We start from the raw sequence: 6,684 nt of genomic DNA, 5'->3' as shown, positions 1-6,684 counted from the left end.
AAGTAGGCGAGTGGCCATCCCAGGTGGGAAATGAGACCCTCTCCTAAAAACAGTCAGCAAAAAACAGAGCCGGGGGTGCGGCTCAGCAGTAGAGTACCAGCCTAGCAAGACCAAGGTCTTCAGTACTGGTACTGCCAAAGGCCTTTAAAGAGGTAATGCAGTTAAAATGAGGCCATGAGTATGGGCTCCGATCCAGTGTGACTATCCTCATAAAAAAGAGGAAATTGAGACACAGATCAAACTATACAGAGCAAACCCTAGAACAGCATAGAGAGAAAAAGAGTCATGAACAAGCCAAGAAAAGACCAGCCCTGCAAACACTTAATGCCAATACTTCCAGCCTCCAGAATTTGAGAAAACAAACTTCTATTGTCCCAGTCACCCTGTCCATCTATGATGTGTTATTTTAGAAGCCCTAACAAGCACACACACTGGGGGCTTGCCTTTTCTAGGATTCACATCAATACAAATATTGTGTGTTCTTTTGTATCTGACTTGTCTTGCCCAACGTCAAGCTGTTGAGATTCGCCCATATTGCAACAAGTGTTCTGTTCCTTTTCACTGCTGAGTAATATTCCATTATATGCATATTCTACTGGCTTGTTCTGTCAGGGCAATTTGGTTTTTAATAACAGAGGAATCATTGGGAAGCATTTCACTCCAATTGTCATGTTTGGTTACAAATAATACAGTAAAACCAAGTATTCATGGCTCATGCCTATAATCATAGCTACTCAGGAGGCTGAGATCTGAGGATCATGGTTCAAAGACAACCCCTGGACAGGAAAGTCTGAGACTCTTCTCACCAAGGAACCACCGGAAAACCAGGACCTGTATCTTGTATCTGTGGTTCAAAGTGATAGAGCACTAGCCTTGAGCAAAAAAAGCTCAGTGACAGCACCTAGGCCCTGAGTTCAACCCCCATGACCAAAAAACAAACAACATAGTAATTACTCTGGCTTTGGAATCAGGCAGTTGTGGGTGTGAATCTTGCTTGCTGTATTGACCTTGGGTATACCACTGCATCTCTCTGAGCCTCATGCTCCTTGCCCTAAGGTTGAGGAAACTTTAACCTTAATGGGGATTGAATGAAGTCATGAGTTTGGAGAAGAAAAAGTAAAGGCTCAGAAGGCACGCAACATGAGGTATTCTGTGGGGCAGCTGTCAAGCAGAACCTCTTACTGGAAAGAGCAGCACACGTGGACTTCCAAGCTATGAGTGGAAAGTGTGTGTCCTGGCTGTGTCACACACTGTGAGAGAGTGAGCAAGGAGTGAGGCGGTGAGGACAGGGTCAGATTGTGCAGCGGCCAGTGTGGATGAGCCACCACCCTTGCAGCAGAAGGGGTATTTGCAGAGTTTCGCACAGCACTCCATCAGGGGATCAAAGCACTTCCCGCACGCACTCCCTGTTTGCACGTGTTTGACTCCTTCTGCATTTGATTTTGTGCTGTCTGAATGGGGCAGGGTGGGAATTCGTTCCACCTGGTAACCCTCATTCCTAGAAACATGTGAACTTCAATGGGAGCATCCGGGACTCTGTCCTTAATCGCAGATGCTACATTAATACTTCTGATAAAGTAGGAGGAATGCAGAACCCAAATGGCCATCATTTATTTTATTCCAGAAATTCTTTTCTTCTGAAAGAAACATTTTTCCAACTTTGAAGTCCTTGAGAATTGCTTTTTTGGCACAATTTAGCCCAAGTGGCCTGGAAAAGACTCCTGAGTTTGCTCTGAGGATAACCTTTTTCTTCTTCTTTTTCTTTTAAAGACAAAGCAAATGTCTATCACCTCACTTTGAAGCTCTCTAGAAATAAATTCCTGTGACATTTATCATAGATTAAACACACACACACACACACTTTTACTGGGTGCTGGTGGCTCACCCTTGTAATCCTAGCTACTCTGGAGGCTGAGATCTGAGGATCATGGTTCAAAGCCAGCTGGGACAGGAAAGTCCATGAGACTCTTATCTCCAATTAAGCAGCTAAATGATAATGCCAGGCCTTGAGTTCAAGCCCCATTACTGACACCAAAAAGAAAAAGAAAAAAAAAACATTTTGAAACAGTGATGGTGGTAACTAGATACATAGGTCTCCTGAAGGATGTGAAATCATTTGCTACAGCGCCCTGTGGTCCAGCTGATAATACCCCTGGGGACCCAGCCTGCCATGCTGGGAACGGTCATCTCCTCTGTCTGTTCATCTCGCAAGGCCGGAAAACTCTTCTGTGGGTACAACATTCTGTGCCCAGAACAGACAGGGGAGCATTTTCGGTTCTCCCTTCCCTCGCCAAACCTGATCATTCTCCCACTCACATAATGACCAGAACCTCCCCTAGCTCTCCCTCTTTCATCAGACCTGGCAGAGAGCAAATCCATTGCACTTTCCTGGGCTTCAGGGTGGAGTTGTTGTTGTTGTTGTTGTGTAGTAGGATGTATTTTTTGAATATTTTTATTGGTTTAAGTAGTTGTGCAAAGGAGTTGCCATTCAACAAGGCAGTTCATGAACAACATGCCTCTTGATCAGCGTTACCCCTCTCAGCATCCTCTCCCACCTCTCCCGTCTCACCCCTCCCCTCACTTTTCTTAATTTTTAGGTTATGTATTGAATTTTTTGTTGCCATTTAACAAAGTTAGTTTTGGTTTTTGCTTTTGTTTTTTGTTTTGTCGGTCGTGGGGCTTGAACTCTGGGCCTGGGCGCTGTCCCTCAGCTCTTCAGCTCAAGGCGAGCGCTCTACCACTTGAGCCACAGCGCCACTTCTGGTTTTCTGGTGACTAATTGGAGATAAGAGTCTCACAGACTACCCTGCCTGGGCTGGCTTTGAACTGCGATCCTCAGATGTTAGCCTCCTGAGTAGCTAGGATTACAGGTGTGAGCCACCAAGCGCCCGGCTTGCTTTTGGTCTTTGACTGCTGGTGTGTGTGTGTGTGTGTGTATGTGTGTGTGTGTGTGTGTGTGTGTGTGTGTGTGTGTGTGTGTACACGTATGTATGCTAAGGATCAAACCTGGGTCTTCACCCATGCTGAGCACACAGCAGATCACCAACAAGATTTTTTTTTGTTTTTGGTTGGTCTTGGGGCTTGAACTCTGGGCCTGGGCGCTGTCCCTCAGTTCTTCAGCTCAAGGCTAGCACTCTACCACTTGAACCACAGTGCCACTTCTGGTTTTCTGGGGTTTATTGGAGATGAGAGTCTCATGGACTTTCCTTGCCTGGGCTGGCTTCGAACTGTAATCCTCAGATCTCAGCCTCCTGAGTAGCTGGGATTACAGGCATGAGCCACCGGCTCAACATGTTTTTATAGCCCTGTCTTATAGGATGGGTCTCCCAGAAGGTGGCTCCTGTTATACTTCTCCAACAATGGCAGTCTGGAAGTTTCCTTCTCCTCCTTTACAAGCTCCAAACGTGTCCGAGTTCCAGGGTCAGCCAGCAGCCAGGCCTGGTGAGTCGGTCAGGGCCTGGTGCTGAGAGGCCTGGCCCAGGTCTCAGCCTCCCTCTGGGCCAGACAGTAGGGACCAGCAGCAGAGAGCATCTTGGGTGAGAACCAGATCTCTACAGTCATGAGAGAGTTTGGCACAGAATCCACCAGAGGAGAAGCAGAGGCCAGCAGCCTTGGGTGGTCCTAGGAGACCCAATGCATCCTTCCCCACCCAGAGGCCCAGAGAAGGGGAGGCCCAGCCTCCTTTGTGGAGCACAGAAGACACCACCAGTGTGTCAGCTGGATAGAGGCTTTAGGGATGGCTAGAATTGCAAGGAGACCAGAAGACAAGACGCCCAAGGGATTCCAGCAGCTGAGAAAGAAGAGCCTGCAATGTATTAGGAGATGAACCACCATCTGCATCCATCACAGAAAGTAGAAAACCAAACAAAAAGAGTGTATAATGTATCAAAAGCAAGCCAGGGGTCACATGCGTGTCATGCCTAGCTACTCAGGAAGTAGAGAGCAGGAGGATTGTGGGTAGGAGGATCATGGTCTAAAGCCAGCCCTCACCCAAACTAGAAGATGCTACCTGAAAACTAACCAAAAGTAAAAATTGTCTGGGGAGGCATGGATCAAGTGGTAGAGTGCTTGCCCAGAGAGCTCAAGCCTCTAAGTTAAAAAAAAAAAATCAAATGCTGGGTACCGGAGAGAAAAAACTGGAAGAGAGCAAGGGAAGGGGTAGCAGCGTCCAAAAAGAAATGTATTCTTTGCCTGACTTATATAACTGTAACCCCTCTGCACATCACCTGTATAAGAACAATTAAATAAAATGCAAGCCTGACATGGTGGTGAACTAGAGAGGCTGAGTCAGGAAGATAGTGAGTTTGAGGCCCTATTTTCAAATATAATGGGACAAAACAAAAATCAGATGCAAAACGTAATTCTCCAAGAAGGCAGCCTAGCTTTACATTTAAAATAAACTGGAGGAGGGATGGAAATCTGAGAAGCAAACATAAGCAGTAATGCAAGACCCAATGCAAAACTGTAATCAAGAAATGGTGCCGAGGGGCTGGGAAGGTGGCTCAGTGGTAGAGCGCTTGCCTTGCATGCCTGAGGCCCTGGGTTCGATTCCTCAGCACCACATAAGCAAAAAGAGAAAAAAAGCTGGAAGTGGCGCTGTGGCTAAAGTGGTAGAGTGCTAGCCTTGAGCTGAAGAGCTGAGGGACAGCGCCCAGGCCCAGAGTTTAGCCCCCACAACCAGACCCGAAAAAATAAAAAATAAATTAAAAAAATAAAAATAAAATAAAGAAATGGTGCTGAAGCCGGGCACTGGTGGCTCACACCTGTAATCCTAGCTACTCAGGAGGCTGAGATCTGAGGGTCGTGGTTCAAAGCCAGCCCGGGCAGGAAAGTCTGAGACTCTTATCTCCAATAAACCACCAGAAAACCGCAAGTGACGCTGTAGCTCAGATTGTGGAGCACTAGCCTTGAGCTGAAGAGCTGAGGGACAGCACTCAGGCCCAGAGTTTAAGCCCCACATCTGACAAAAAAGAAAAAAGAAATGATGCCGAGACAAGCAAGCCCCTAGGAGGAGAAAGATGGAGGAAACATCACTTGTGAATAATAATTTTTAAAAAATAAGCACTGAAATCCTACAGGAAAAGAAGAGCAAAGAAAGAGCAGCAGTCATTTTTCAAATGAGAAGGAAATGGTCTGAAGAATACTTTGGGTTTGCAGACTGGAAGAGTCTTTGAGTTCCAGGCAGGAATGATGGAAAAAGAAGCACAACTAGGCAGAGGCTGGAAGATTCTGAATTTCCATGATTAAAGGGAAAACCAAGACCAGGTTCCTGAAGGAGAGTACAAATGGCAGAGTTAGAAGAATCAGACTTGAGCCAGACATTTCATTTGCAGTGTTAGAAAGGGATGCCAGAGACAAAATCAACCTATACCAGTCTCGTACTCTTCATCCACACAGAAAGGAAAAGTACAAAGGGCCAAAGGATTTCCCCATAAATGAGATAAGGAGAGAAGGGAACTAAAGAAGAAGCCACAGTAACCTCGAACCCACCAATCCATGTATAGTTATGGATAAAGAAAGATGACCATTGCTTAGAAACTCCTGTGGAAGATGGATGCCAGTGGCTTGCACCTGTAATCCTAGCTACCCAGGAAGCTGAGATGATCTTGGTTCAAAGCCAACTGGAGCAAGGAAGTTCAATTAACCACCAAAAAGCCAGGAGTGGAGCTGTGACTCAAGTGGTAGAACACCAGCCTTGAGAGAAAATGGTAAGGGACAGCCTTGAGTTCCAGCTCCAGTGCTAGCAGTAGCAGCAGAGGGAAGAAGACAGAAGGAAGAGGAAAAAGAAAAGAAGAGGAGGAGGAGGAAGAGGAAGAGGAAAAAGAAGAAGGAAGAAGAAGAAGAAGAGTGATTAGGCATTTATGGATTAAGGCCATTATCCCAGGAGTGGGCTAGTTACAAACTCTCTTCTCTCTCTGTTTCCTCTCCTCCCTCCTCCTCCTTCCCTCCCTCTCCCCTTCCTCTTACTCTAAACATGTAATGTCTTCCACCATGTCGTAATGCAGTGAGAAGACCCTTAGACACAGCCCCCACCCCCCATCCTAGACTTCCCAAACTCCAGAACAGTGAGCCACAGTTTTAAACTATTATTCGGTAAAACATACCCATCTGTAGTATTCTGTTATTGAAGCAGAAAATGGACTAAGGCGGATGGAATTTGTAACATAAACACTAAGTGTTTTCTTTTAAACAGAAGAGAGATGCAATTAAAAAAAAAAAAAAAAAAGTCTTGCTAGCCCACAACTGAAGGTGTTAAGTGACCTGGACAGAATGTAGAGTTGAGGGGGAGGGGCCAGAGGAACATTTTAAGCATCCCTCTGCGGCTGGGGAGGAAGTGGGAGAAGGGAGCCTCTTGGTAGGAGGAATCAATCGGTACCCCGGTTGCCATGGAAACTTTTTCATTATGAAAACCACCAAAACAAGAAAGAAAGGGGGGGAAGAAAAAGAAAGAGAGAGGGAGAGAAGGACAAGCATGGATCATCAATTGTTCCATCCTTTCTCTACTGTTTATTCAATGTTAAAAATCTTTTATTGTGGAAACTTCTAAACATGGACCGCAAAAAAGGGAATAGCATGACCAGTTCCATGGGATACCATATAAGGGTAGGCAACTCATTATTTTTAAAAAGCGAGGGTTACATTGGTGGTCGTAAGGCCTGTGACACTGTAGTTTTTAGTTATTTA

The sequence above is a fragment of the Dipodomys spectabilis genome, unplaced genomic scaffold (assembly GCF_019054845.1).
Source record: "Dipodomys spectabilis isolate Male_0828 unplaced genomic scaffold, ASM1905484v1 ptg000175l, whole genome shotgun sequence".
NCBI lineage: Eukaryota > Metazoa > Chordata > Mammalia > Rodentia > Heteromyidae > Dipodomys > Dipodomys spectabilis.
This window is presented reverse-complemented; position numbering follows the sequence as displayed.